The sequence below is a fragment of the Notamacropus eugenii genome, chromosome 2, assembly GCF_028372415.1.
Source record: "Notamacropus eugenii isolate mMacEug1 chromosome 2, mMacEug1.pri_v2, whole genome shotgun sequence".
NCBI lineage: Eukaryota > Metazoa > Chordata > Mammalia > Diprotodontia > Macropodidae > Notamacropus > Notamacropus eugenii.
Window position 1 is genome coordinate 301,312,494 of NC_092873.1, and position 13,288 is coordinate 301,325,781.

Sequence of the window (13,288 nt, forward strand, 5' to 3'; positions counted from 1 at the left end):
GATAAAGAAGTAAGAAAAGTCTTGGTTCCTGACTTCACAGAGTTAAATCTGTTAAGATTTTCCTTAGGAAGACTTAAGATAATTTTTTTTAAAATACTCATACATTACAAGATCATAGATCCATAGCTAAAAGCACAGTATAAGGCACATAGTAAATATCTTAAAAATTCTTGATGATTGATGACAGGAGACATCAAAAGTCATTTAGTCCAAATACTTCCACCCTCACCCCCATTTTCATATAAGGAATCTGAGGCCCTGAAGGGAAAATTTAAGGACTTGCTTTATACAGTCCTTCTCGGTAACAAGGACATATCCCTATCACCAACCAGTGTGTCAGAGGTTCTCCTGTGAACTCACTTTCTTACCTCCTCCATTGAAAACCAGCAATTCAAAACACTGTAGAAGGACAGATTTTATTGAAACATAAAATAGGGGAAGATGAACAAACCTGAAAACTATGAATTCAAATTGATTAGTCCCAAATATTTAAAACACTCTCTATCATTTAAAAAAGTTTTATAAATTCCCAGAGCCAGAGTTGCCAATAGGATGGTTCCTCTCATGTTGTGGTAGGCAAGAGATAGTTTGGTGTGGGCAGGGGCCTATAGATCTTTGCTGCCTTCCACCTGTTCTAACATAGCTCTAGTCAGGTGGTTCTTCTTCAGTTCCACAGGCTCCTCCACGTAAGCCCTCTTTCTCATTTAGTTGTTCTTTAGCTCAAAACGTTTAAGAAACAACTTCTCTATGGAGTAGAGCTTTGTTTATTCTCAGCCATGGTCTTAGCTACCAAGTGGGTAAAAAAAAAAAAAAAGAGTTTGTTTTTTTTAACAGAAATATAGTGTATCCATATAGTCAGCCTCTCGTTATATACCAGTACCCCCAGAAAGCAGGATTGAACTTGTTCTCCAGTTTCGAGAGTCCTCATGTGTTATCAGTTCTACATTCTGATATGATAACCACCAATCTTGTTATCTTTTCCACCTCTGACATCTGGGAGGAGCATCTTCCACCCAAGGGAACATTCCTGGATTATTTAGGAGCCAACAAATGTAGTCCATTTTCTCCCTAGTCATCTAACTTAAGGACCTGAATGAGATTATTCTGATCATCCACAGCTATCAGAAATCTTGGCCAGTTGCCAGTCCTGCCTGGGGTGAGGTCTGTGTTTCTAGCAGTTCTCAGACAGGCCTACGATCTAGTTTTCACCCTTGATTTTCCCAAGCAGCTCAGTAGAAAGGGCAGGAGAGCACAGCACCTGCAATATTTGCTAAAGTAAGTAACACATTGAGAATCTCTGTAATTATACCAGATATGGTTTCTACAGAGCAGCAGCTATGGTATCAAACTGAAATACAAATGGGGGCTCACTTAGTCACAAACATCCCTGCGAGTCACATATATTCGTGGTTTGAAAATGTCACATTATCTGTGTTTTATTGAACTTAAATCTATTTTGTTAAATCTTTCTCAATCACATTTTAATCTAGTTCAGACTGCACTTGGATGTGTTGTGAGCCTGCTGAGGTCTCTGTCATCTGCTCTGAGCAACCTTCTAAGATCAGAAGGTATCATTCTATATTGGTAGAAGTTTTCTCATATGGGAGTTTACCTTTCCTTCTATCCCCTGCTTAGCACAGTGCCTGGCACATAGGAGGATTTCATAAACGCTTATTGACTGTGGAAACTATCCATACTAACGTCATACTAAGAAAACCACGGTTACCTTCCTTCTCTATGTCCTACTGTTCATCATAAAAATCATAATAGTGAGAGTTTAATTTTTGCAAATGTTATCTCATTTCATTGTGTTCATACGAAACACACTTATTTACATGTATATATTATAGTCTGTAATACATATGATATAAAAAATGTATGAAACAGCAATATTGTTTAAGAATAACTGAATGACTAGGTCATTTTGACTATTATAAATATGTGAATTAACTTTAAAGATGCCATCTGCGCCTAGATAAAGAATTGATTAAAAAGAGAAGTATATATAGAAAAATTTTACATATATGTACCCATTTGTGTCTAATGGTAACCGTCTCTAGGGTGGAGAGGCAGGAAGAAAGAAAAAGCATGGAAAGAAAAAAAATCACATGATAACTTTATTACATATTTAAAAGGAATAGCAAGGTGTACATACTGAATTTTTAGTTTCATGTGAAATCATCTTTTTTATTCTACTGTATTATAGAAATACTTGTTTTATTCCATAAATTAAAAATAAGTAAATATGGGGAAAAATAATTTATGATGTTCGTGCCTAGTGCAGCCACATCTAGTAAATTTATACACACTCTCTTAGTGGCCTGCCATTCTCCCCAGGATGCAGTGTGCTCTGAGGAGCAGGCATCCCCTACTTGCTACGTCTGTGACATCTTCATTCATCAGGCAGAGCATCATAGGCTACCCATAAAATCCAGGCACTAACTGGCTGCCACTGTGCCATGTTTTTCAATCTGTTGGGGAGAAGAGTTGTGACCACAGTCAGTCAGTCAATAACAATTTATTAAGTCCTATTTATTAAGCCAGGCACTGTACTAAACTTGGGATACAAAGAAAGTTGTTGAGGAGCTCACATACTAATGGGGAGGCAACATGCTAATAGCTGTGTACAAAAAAGCTCTGTGCAGATTAAATAGAAAATAACTGACTAAAAGGAAGAGGGTATGGGAAAGGCTTCCAGAAGAAGGTAGGATTTGAGTTGGAATTGAAAGGAAGCTGGGGAAGCCAGGAGGCAGAGCATTCTGGGAATGGGGGACAGCCCATCCAAATTCCCAGAGCTAAGAAATCAGTTGTCTTCTTTGGGGAAGGTAATGACCAGTAGACAAGCTGTGGATCCCCTGGATACCCGAGGGCTCTCAGGTCTGCCTTTTGTAGAGAATCACATATTCACTGTACCTGTGTCACCAGGCAAGTGACATCCATCTCTCTGCCTGTCAGTAAGCAATCGTGGTGGGGAGAGGAGAGCAACAAGTATTATGCTTAGGTGCCAATTATTCAGCTCAGTCAAAAAAACAGATGTGAGAACCTACTATTGTTACCTTGACTAGGAGAGGGATGAAGCTTTACATAATTAATCTTGGAAGTACTGTTCTGAAGGGGCTCAGGAGAAAAAATGCATTGTCCAAGGAAGAAAGAAGGGATGTGAGAAAGGAGAAGAACAGAAATTCCCTATCTCCTCTGAAGGTGGTCTTTACACAAGGTTACCACTTCCAGGTTTCTAAGAGTAAGGTTCTCAGGAATAGTGCTGAGAATTTGCCAATGGTCTTAAAGTCATTCCTTCTATTTCTTTTAGAGGCTTCAAATAGCTCCCTGGAGAAGGGGCTTCTCCCAATTAATCCTCACACCTTCATGCCTTTTGCTTCAAACAATATGTGTGTGTGTTTAGAATTCTTTTCCTTAAGCCACTCCCTATTTTAGATTTCATGTACTATCTCAATCTCTTCAGAATAAGATTTAAGAGATCCCATTCCAAATTTGCCATGAAGAAATTTATAGAAAATCTCTCTGTTATTCTTTAAAGGAAAAGGTTAGAAGTGTATGGGACCCAGGGAATGTTATAATTTGCCTGCTGCTTTTCTTTGTTGTAGTCATCTCAACATTTTACTATTCAGAAATCAAGTTGGAAGAAATGGAAAACTCCTGATGTCAAAGCTATTTGCCAGTCCAGCTAGTTTAGTACAAACCTTTCAGAAATCTCAGCCCCTCTGCATTTCCTTTTTCTTGAGTTGTATTCACTATGGCTAGCCCACCTAATCTCTACCCATGCTACCTCCAATTCCTACCCAGCAAGCTTGACAAACATCAGTCATTCTTCAAAAAGAAAATAGACAGGGGGGTCCTGGTGTTTCTGTAGATCCCTCCCTCTCTTCTCCCTGTGGTAACCACACAGCCATGATGGCTCACTTTCCCTGTTCCTCCAGTTTGGAAATGAATGGCATTTCTTTGGATATCAAGCTTAAAGTAAAAAGGAGGTGATGGAAATGAATAGAGAAGAGCATGAGTGAAGTTGACAACATAGGAGAGGTGACAAAGAAATGGGAAGCAGAACAGTGGCTCCACTATAATGATTCCAAGTGTGGAAAAATCATAATTTCCTTCAAAGCTACACTGCAGCTTTGGTGGCCACTTGATCACATGTATAAAGACTGGGGGATGAGGTGGTAGTGGGCCCCATGATTAGCTGGTCGAGCTGGTCACTGCCAACTCTCTTACCTCAAGACTTCTTCTTGTCTTCTTCAAAACCTCATGTGTTCTGGTTACTGGAACAATAAGAAGGCAAAAATCACCAGTCTGCTAACGAACAACTTGTCTTAGAATACAGAGGAGAGATGCTTTGTAAACTTGCTCCTTTTTTTTACCTTCCTTGGTCAACCCCATTTCTCTCATTCATGATTTCTCTCCACCCAAATCCCTTGCCCCCTTATCCTATCACTGTTCTTGCCTAACTGTGACCATTACATCCAATTTTATGACAGAATGGTGCTTTAGGAATGCAGGAAACCATGTGGACTCTGGGCTGCATTGATTCTGTCTAATCTCAATGAATCCTTGCTACTGCAAGGAAATCTTTTCATTCTTCCCTAAACAGATCTCCATTATAAGAGAGACTCTCCATAGAGACTCTTTGATACTTCTCTACCTCAACCTCTCACAGGAACATTCCTGCTCACCTCACCTTACCAATAAAAGAGACCATTCACCATTACTCTCCATATCAAAATCCCCCTGGATTTCTTTCTCACATATCCTCCTTTATTCAAGTCTTTGATGAGACATGACCCTTCTCCTAAAGAACCCATACCTTCATAGACCTACTCCATCCACTCCTATCTCCTAGCAGTCATTCCATTTTTTAATCTGCTATCAATCCCCCTTGACCTTATTTACAAAATCTCACCTAACATCCCTTTCAATCTATCACTCTATGTTCTCTCCTCCTTTTCACAGCCACCTTTGAGGGGGAAAACCCCAACTATCTTTACACTTTGCTTCCACCTCTCTTCTCTCACTCTGCATCCTTTGAAACCTAGATTCTGATCTTATGTTCAGCTAAGAACACATTCTCCAAAGTTCACAATGATATCTTCACTGCTATATCCAATTATCTTTTTTCAGTTCTCATCTATCCTGACCTTTCCATAGTATTTGATATTTGTCTTTTGCTGACTACTCTCTCTTCTTTGGGTTTTGGGGGTATTTTTGGTTTTGGAGATAAGGATCTCTCATTTCTCCTTATTTAACTTTTCTTAGTCTCTTTTGATGGATCATCAGCTATATTTCATCCCCTTATCATGGATAAACTGAAAAGATCAGTCCCGCATCCTCTCCCTTCCCTCTCTTCACTCTCTAGGGCGAATGCACTAACTCCTCTAAGTTAAATTTCCATCTTTATCTATACAACTCTAATATATACAGTTCCTGAGTTCCATCACCAACTACCTCCCAGGCATTTTAAATTGGATAAACTAGAAGCATCTCAAACTCAACATGTCCAAAAGAGAACACATTATGTTTCCATAACAACCCACCCCTCTATGCTTCACTTCCCTTTTTCTGTTGAGGATACTAGACTACATCTTTGCAGTCATCCAGATTCACAGTCTCAATGCCATCCTTATCTCTTCCATCACCCTCATTCCCTATCACCAATGTCAAGTCTACCTCTTCTCTGCATTTACATGATGACCTTGTGAGTTTCAAACTTCATTACCCCCCAACCCAGGATTATTGATTGCTACCCTTCCCCATCAACTGCTTCTAATTAATGTTGACTATTTCACAGGAAGACCTCTCTGTCTATCTCCATATCTCCCTTTGTTTCTCTGTCTCTATTATTTTTAGTAATGAACTCTATCTTTTACCACATGATGATTTCTGGATGCCCTCATATTCACCAGAATCCTTGTGAATCCTCAGTCATCAAAGGGACAAAGAACGATAATTAAACAGAAACACCTATACTACAACTGTTCTTGAAAGAGTATGCACACTTCACAATCACAATCTCCCACCCCTTCAACTCAGTATATTCCCCAGAGACAATAATGTTCATCATAACTACAATGTTTGGGGTTTCATTTTGATTTTTAAATTTATTATTACTGTAATCTTTGTGTTGGTTTCTGGGTTCTATTTAATTCTGCCTGTATCAGTTCAAACAGATCTTTCCATGTTTCTCTGAATATCTTATGGTCATAATTGTATACTTAAAAAATATTCCATTGTCTTCATATGTCAAGTGAACTATTCTCAATTAATGGACACTCATTCCAGGTCTTTGACAAGATAAAAAGTTCTATGACAAATAGAACAGGAGTGTATTTGGTGTTTTAATTTCCCTGGGGTTACATGTCCAGAAGTGGGAATTTGGGCAGAAAAAGGGATAAGCAGTTTAGCTACTTTTCTTCCATCAATTTAAATTATGCTCACTTCACCCCATTGTTCAAGAATGCTCTCCATAGATATAGTTATGAAAACTATTTCCATTTTCCTCGAGTTTTTTAATGATATGATGATCTTTTCTATTTAACTTAGGTGTCAGTTTGTAAGTTACTGTCCTATATGGTATGAGATGCTAGTCTAAACCTAAATTTTACTGAACAGCTTTTCAAGTTTTCTTGGTAGTTCTTTTCAATTATGGAGTCCTTGTCTCTACAATTTGTGTTTCTGGGGTTATTGAACACGGAACGGTTAAGTCTGTTTCAGATTTTTGCTTATCTTCCTCATTTCTACTGGGCTACTTTTTTATTTTTTTTAACCAGCACAAAATAGTTTTGATGATTATTTCAAGAAGTCTGGAAGTACTCCTCCCCTATTTACCTATTTTTTCCTACTATTTCTTTTGAGATTCTGAATGTGTCTCTGAATGTGAATTCTATTATTTTCTCTAGTTCTGTAAAAAGAACACCTTGGTAGATTGATTGCCACGGTACTAAGTCCGTAAGTGAATTTAAATAATAGCATATTTTTTATTAGGTTGATGGAGCCCGAATACAGAGCAATGAATCTCTCTCCAATGGTTTGAATTTTTCTGTGTTTTTATGAGGAGTGGTTAATAATTCTACGTAAAGATATAAATAGGTGTACATATATCAATGTGAATGTGTCTCGGTAGATTGCCTCCATCATATTTTATTCATTTTGTACCTGTTTCGAGTAGGATTTCTCCATTAATTCTTTCTGGTATTTTTTATTGTTCTACATAGAAATGTTGAAGAGGAGTGGATTTTGTACCCTGCTACCTTCCTGAAGCTACTGATCCCCTCCATTAATATCCTGATTTACCCAAGCCTTTACACTAGCTGCCATACCCTCTTTAAATAAGAACACTTGCCTCTCTCTCTGTTGTCTTATGGCTAATCATTAGAATTTGTAAAACTCTCTCCAATTATGAAGCCAGTGCTTTTATCCCTGCCTTTATAAGGGAAGTTAATGTTTCTCTGCTACAACAGGGTAAGCTTTGCATATTAGATATACACGTTAATCATGATTTGAATGGACCTTTACTATGCTTTTTAAGATTTTTAGCACAAGCAGGTGCTTTATTTTTTTCAAAGTCTTTTTCTGTACCTGTTGACAGAATCATATGCTTTCTGTTTTAATGTGATTATGTTAAGTGGTTTCCTAATGTTAAACCAATGTTGCATTTCTAGTGGAAACATAACTTGTTCATAGGAAATAACTTTTTTAATATTTTGCTATAGTCTTTTTGATTGATTTTTATGTAAAGTTTTTGCAGCAATATTCATTATTTATATTGATCCATCTTCTCTCTTGTTCCTTTACCCCATTTTAACTTCGGTTACAACAACATTTGGGTGTGAGGAAGAGATTTCTTCTTTTATTCAGTGGCATGAATTTTTTTCTTTCTTGTCACTTTTTATTGTTTCCAGTATAATACTTGATCATTCTTCAGGCATTTTAAAAAATTCTTACCTATTCTTCCTTCTGCCTTGATGAGTCCCATTATTAGATCATCTTTATGCTTGGGAACTCAGTTTATACACAGGCTTTCTTGGGTAGAATTTTGCCCTTTGTTTTTATGTTTTTTATTCATAATTGTTTATTTCACAGTTCCTTCCTTCCTGCTTGATCCCTCCACCTCTTCCACTGCAGTGACATCCCCCATTTTCTCCAACACAAAACATCAAAGCTGTATTGGGCAGTAAGAGGGACAGTTAAATTTATGCAAATTCTATAGCAAAAAGGTACTTGATCACCTAGTTTTCCTTCCCACAGTCATGGAACCCCTTCTCCTCTAAGCAGCTCCATGGTACATTGTCTCTTGCAACTCCTGTTCATAGTTGTGACCTGCTTTTCATCAAGTATCCTACCTCTTATGGTCCTGAGTGGGTTCCACTGTGGTCTGTACAATGAAGGAAGAGAGTTGTCATCCTAGGCAGGGCTAGAAACTCAAGGCCAACACCTATGAGGTGGTTTGTGCTGACTGTGGTCTGCAGCTTGGGTAGACTAGAGATGCATAGACTGTGTGGGACCTTCAAATATCTCAACTTTCCTATGTCATTTCAGAAAGAGTTTTAGCTTATGCAGTTGGTTTTTCTGTCTTCCCAGCTACTGGAAGAAGATCTGATAATGCATGTTTTTGCCTTGATTTCAAGTGGTTGGGCCTAGGAAATTATGATAAAAACAACTATTCTGCCCTCTTGTGAATCGTATTCTGCCATATTGTGAATCATATAACAAAAGATGAGGCTTTATATCATTCATTCTTTCTTTACTTTTTTTTAAATATGACTGAACTAGTATAAATTGCTACAGTTTTACAAAAATTCCTCATCTTACGTGTACTTTGATAGATTTGATCACTATCACTATTAGACATTTATCAAGTTTTCCCAAGAACTGAACAAATACATACAAAGTAAAATATGGATTACACACATTTTCAGTTAATTGTGATGTATGAAGTGATTATGTTCATTGATTTCCTAATGTTAAACCACCTTTCCATTTCTAGTGGAAACACAACTTGTTCACAGTGAATAAGCTTTCGCAATATTTTGCTGCAGTCTTTTTGTTAGACTTTTGTTTACAATTCTTTCATCAATATTCACTAGTTATACTGGAGCAGCTAGGTTGCATAATGGATAGGGTGGAGGTCATGAAGTCAGAAAGACTCATTTCTTAAGTTCAAATCCACCTTCAGACACTTACTAGCTCTGTGACCAGGGGAAAGCCACCTAATCCTGTTTTCCTCAGTTTTCTCATCTACGAAATGAGCTGGAAATGGAAACCACTGTAGTATCTTTGCCATGAAAACCCCAGATGAGGTCACAAAGAGTCACAGACAACTGAAAATTATTCAGAATGATGGAATCCTAATAAAGCTGCCCCCAGCCCCAATATACTAATTTCTTCATAGCCCCAAAGAACAATTGCCTAACTTCTTCATATATGTCTCACTGATCACTAGGATAACAGGTATGTCCATGAACTCCTATTTCCCACAGAAACAGCAGCTGTGTCCATGCATTCAACCACAACCACAGCCATGTCTCCAACTGGACCACAAGACTCAGCCAATCAGAAAGCAGCACCACCAGAGGGCCAGAGCAGGATGTGGACCGCAAAACAATAGAGGAGACTTTCCTTAAGTAAGTACTTGTACACTAATAGCAAAAGCTGTCCTTTAGGTTAACTGATGACATAGAGAGCCTTCTTCTAATGCATTATCATACATACATACCAACCCAAAAGGTTTTTCCTTATGAAATGTGGATAATGTGCAATTCTACTGTGGCTAGGACTCCTCCCCTATTACTTAATCCCTTAACAAACCTCTCCTGCCTTTGTAATATACATAATTTCTATTAAGCAATTATATCTTTGCCCTATAAAAATCTATCTTCTCTGAAGTTTTTCTTTCCTCTTGGAATTTAGCCTGCTTCATGAGAGGCATCAGTCTCAATAAATGACTATTCTTGCAGGAGAAGTGGTCTGACTCTGAATTCTTTGAGATCATTCCACCACAACACATCATGAAACAACACAGTAGGACCTGAACAAAGTGGATAATGAAAAAATCTACACATGCATTCCCCGATGATTCTCTCCATTTATTCTTATAAAGTGTCAGATTTGTTGGACTGGATATCCCTATTGTCAAGAGGACTACCTGCCCAACTCTATGTGATTCTTATCTGTGCCTAATTTTTCCATCATATTTGGATATCAGATGTTCCAAGCCAGTATAAGACCTGTTCAAAGGAGCATGAGTAGTCAACTCAGATCATTAAAAATCTCTCTCATCACTCAGATGATTTTGTAAAAGCCTATCTTGTCATTGAAATTTCCACTGCTCCATGTAAATGTGAAGATCTCATGATTAATCTCTCTGATTCTCTACTCTGTATGATTAGAATGAACTTATCTATAACCTGCATGGATGCCAAGGAATCCATATCACCTTAATGTTTGTACTCTGACATTTGTAGCTTTACACAGTCCAGAGTACCTCAGCCCTGCTCTTTAGGATGATTCCTGATTTGGGAACTTAAGACAGTGAAAGAAGCAAGGTGAAAAAGATGAGTGTTGGACAGTTGAAACAATACAGCTTGTATCCTCCAAACAGGAGCTAGCAAAGAAATGGTCTGATACTGAGACAGCTGAACCAAGGAATAACTATGAGAAGACAGAGGGATCAGCAAATATCAGGATGCCTAGAGGAAAAGAAGAAATGCTGGGGAATGAGAGAGGAGGACCACCCAGATGTGAGAAGAAAGGGATGAGATAAGAATCTGTGATCTGATTACCTCAGTGCCTTGCAGGGCAGGTGAGTTGAGAGTAACCTGCAGGAGAGAGACTGTTTTATGCCCCAGGACCTTTCCTTCCAAGATCTGCAGCTTCAAGGCACTGAAGTCATCCATACGTCCAATCATGTGATGCCCATGCTTGTTGGCAAATGAACCATCAGGAGCATCCCCCTCCAGTATGGAATCAGTCTCCTTTCCATGGGATCCATTGAAACCCAACTCTGAAAAACACAACAGAGCGCAAGTCAAAGATCATCTCTCTGTAATCACTTGATGATTTAGTTTAAGAGACCAAAAGACTAAGAGGGAAAGGGAATGGTATCTGGAAAGATAATCTCTGGGAAATGTCCAGGCCTGGGAGAAGTGAGTTGAAGCAATTTATTCCAGTCTTGGTGACATCTTCTTTTCCCATTTCATATAGTGATATCAGATAGTCAGATATATTAATAATTGGTGCATAAAAGCAATGAAAGAAAAATAATTATAATAAACATTTTGGGGACAGAAAAAAAAACCTTGATTAATTTATGTTTTCGTACAATAGAGGAACCATGTTGAATGCTTATTAGAAAGCTAATATTGGAATCCAAAAGACCAGGTAAAATCCTGCTTCTGATACATAATAGGGTTGTAACCCTAGACAAGTATTGTAAATTCTTCTTGCCTGAAACAACTCTCCAGGAATTACAGACAAATTGCTGATCTGCACTGATGAAGGAAGTTTCTACATTAATGGATTTAGTGGTCCAGACTGGAAAAAAATTAGAAAAATGTGCAGGGGTAGAGTACTTCTGTTGCTACTGAAGAGGAGGCATAGAAAGGAAACCAAACTGTAATGGTGGAAAATCCTTAACAGGGGTACCAATGACAGACATCAAAGCATAAGAATAAACCACAGTGGAAGCAATCTGCACACAGATAATCACCCTGAGACTACATTCATACCATTCCCAACAGTTATCACAATTCTCTTCAGCTGTCATATTTATACCTTTTGTCCTCTGGAAGGGTGAGGATCCTAGGTCAAGAGGACTGGATGTGGCTGTGGAGTATCCTGAAGATGGAACATCCATACCAATATTCAGAACCAGAGGAGAGGAGAGTGAATCTGCACCAGAAAGGCAACCATAGTCTTCAGCATTTACAGAAAGTGCTTGACCAAGCATCTGAAAATGTAGTCTTTGCCTCCTAAACCAGTAGAATTCAACAATTACACATTCCATAGACACATGTGTGCATCTGTGTGTGTTGGCAGGGTGGAGGGAAGAGGAGGCAGAGATAGAGAGACAGAGAAAAAAAACAGAAAGACAGAGAGAGAGAGAGATATCTAGACATGGAGACACAGAGAAGCATTCAGAGCAAATACATCCTATTGAAAGTGAGCCTTAATTGTCTTTGGGTAGGCCTAGAACCTAGAAAAGATTTTGGGATCAGCACACACACACACATACACACACACACACACACACATTCTCTCTCTCTCTCTCCTTCTCTCTCTCTCTCTCTCTCATATGTATATATATACATATAGACATGAGTATGTGCAGGTGTGTGTACGTTTATCTCCCTACTCGATTTTAATAAAAAACTGCTTTATGAATTATGGGCCTGTCAGACTCTTGTGAAATATCTTCTAGAGGAATCCTGAGACTAGTGGAAGAGACTGGAATCTAATTATGCTTTTCTTTAAAAATAAAGTTTTCTCATTTTAAAAGCATTCTGTAGAAAAACAATCTCAAGACCAAGATGTAGGGAATGAAAGCCCATTCCACTCACGCAAACTGGGATAAAAACATAGCATGTGAAGGGTATTAATATATACATACATACATATGTGTGTATTGTATAGGAATGACTGAAAAAGAAGAATGGGGGAAAAGTGATTGGAAATGGGAGACTGATGGAGGCCTTTTGGAGGCAGAGCATGGAAGAAGGATCTTCAGAGAGATATAATAGAATGATCAAACAGCAATTTGCTGGCTTTGAAATACATTGAAGCCTAGTCTCCTACAAAGGCTCTTTGTGATATGTGAGCTGAAGCAGAGATAAGAAAGATTTCCTGGCAGTCAAGGAAAGGGGGAATGAGTGCACAGGAGATGAGAAGGGAGAATCTAACGTGACAATTACCTTGTCTTGCCTGGAGAAAAACACACAACATTCAGGGGAAATCAGGGAACAGATTGTCTGAGAGGTGAGATCCTGACTGTCCTGGAAAGACAGGGACAGGCATGGAAAAGTGTAGCAAATGAAGAACGTTACCTAGGAAAAGTTGGAATGAAATATTATGGTCAGCAGTAGAGAATTTTGAGAGGAGTGTTTTCTTTATAATAAAAAGGCTGGGCTCCTGGCCTCCATGAGCAGCTCTAGGGTTTATTAAACAGCACTTCCCTTTAAAGGCAGTGGACTTGAGTATAATGAGGGTGGTCAGGCCCCATCCTATTCCATTCTGACTGGAGCAGATCCTGCTGAAGCTTACATGGGGCAGAGCTGGGCTCTCC

At 38.5% G+C, this 13,288-nt stretch overlaps 1 protein-coding gene across 14 annotated transcripts in view; it reads right to left on the reverse strand.

The window, feature by feature from the left end:
• Window positions 1-534: 534 nt before the first annotated feature.
• Window positions 535-13,288, reverse strand: part of LOC140527554 (myomegalin-like) — a 79,099-nt gene continuing 66,345 nt past the window's right edge. For 10 of the 14 annotated variants that reach the window (XR_011974851.1, XR_011974848.1, XR_011974842.1 and 7 more), the window contains 4 exons: window positions 11,782-11,898; window positions 10,791-11,011; window positions 4,231-4,277; window positions 535-2,471 (listed from right to left, as the gene is read on the reverse strand). The gene's annotated coding sequence lies outside the window, so the exon portion shown is untranslated. Of the gene's footprint in view, window positions 2,472-4,230; window positions 4,278-7,953; window positions 11,012-11,781; window positions 11,979-12,917; window positions 12,999-13,288 lie in introns of all 14 variants that reach the window. The other 4 variants (XR_011974849.1, XR_011974847.1, XR_011974845.1 and 1 more) reach the window with 4 other exon arrangements.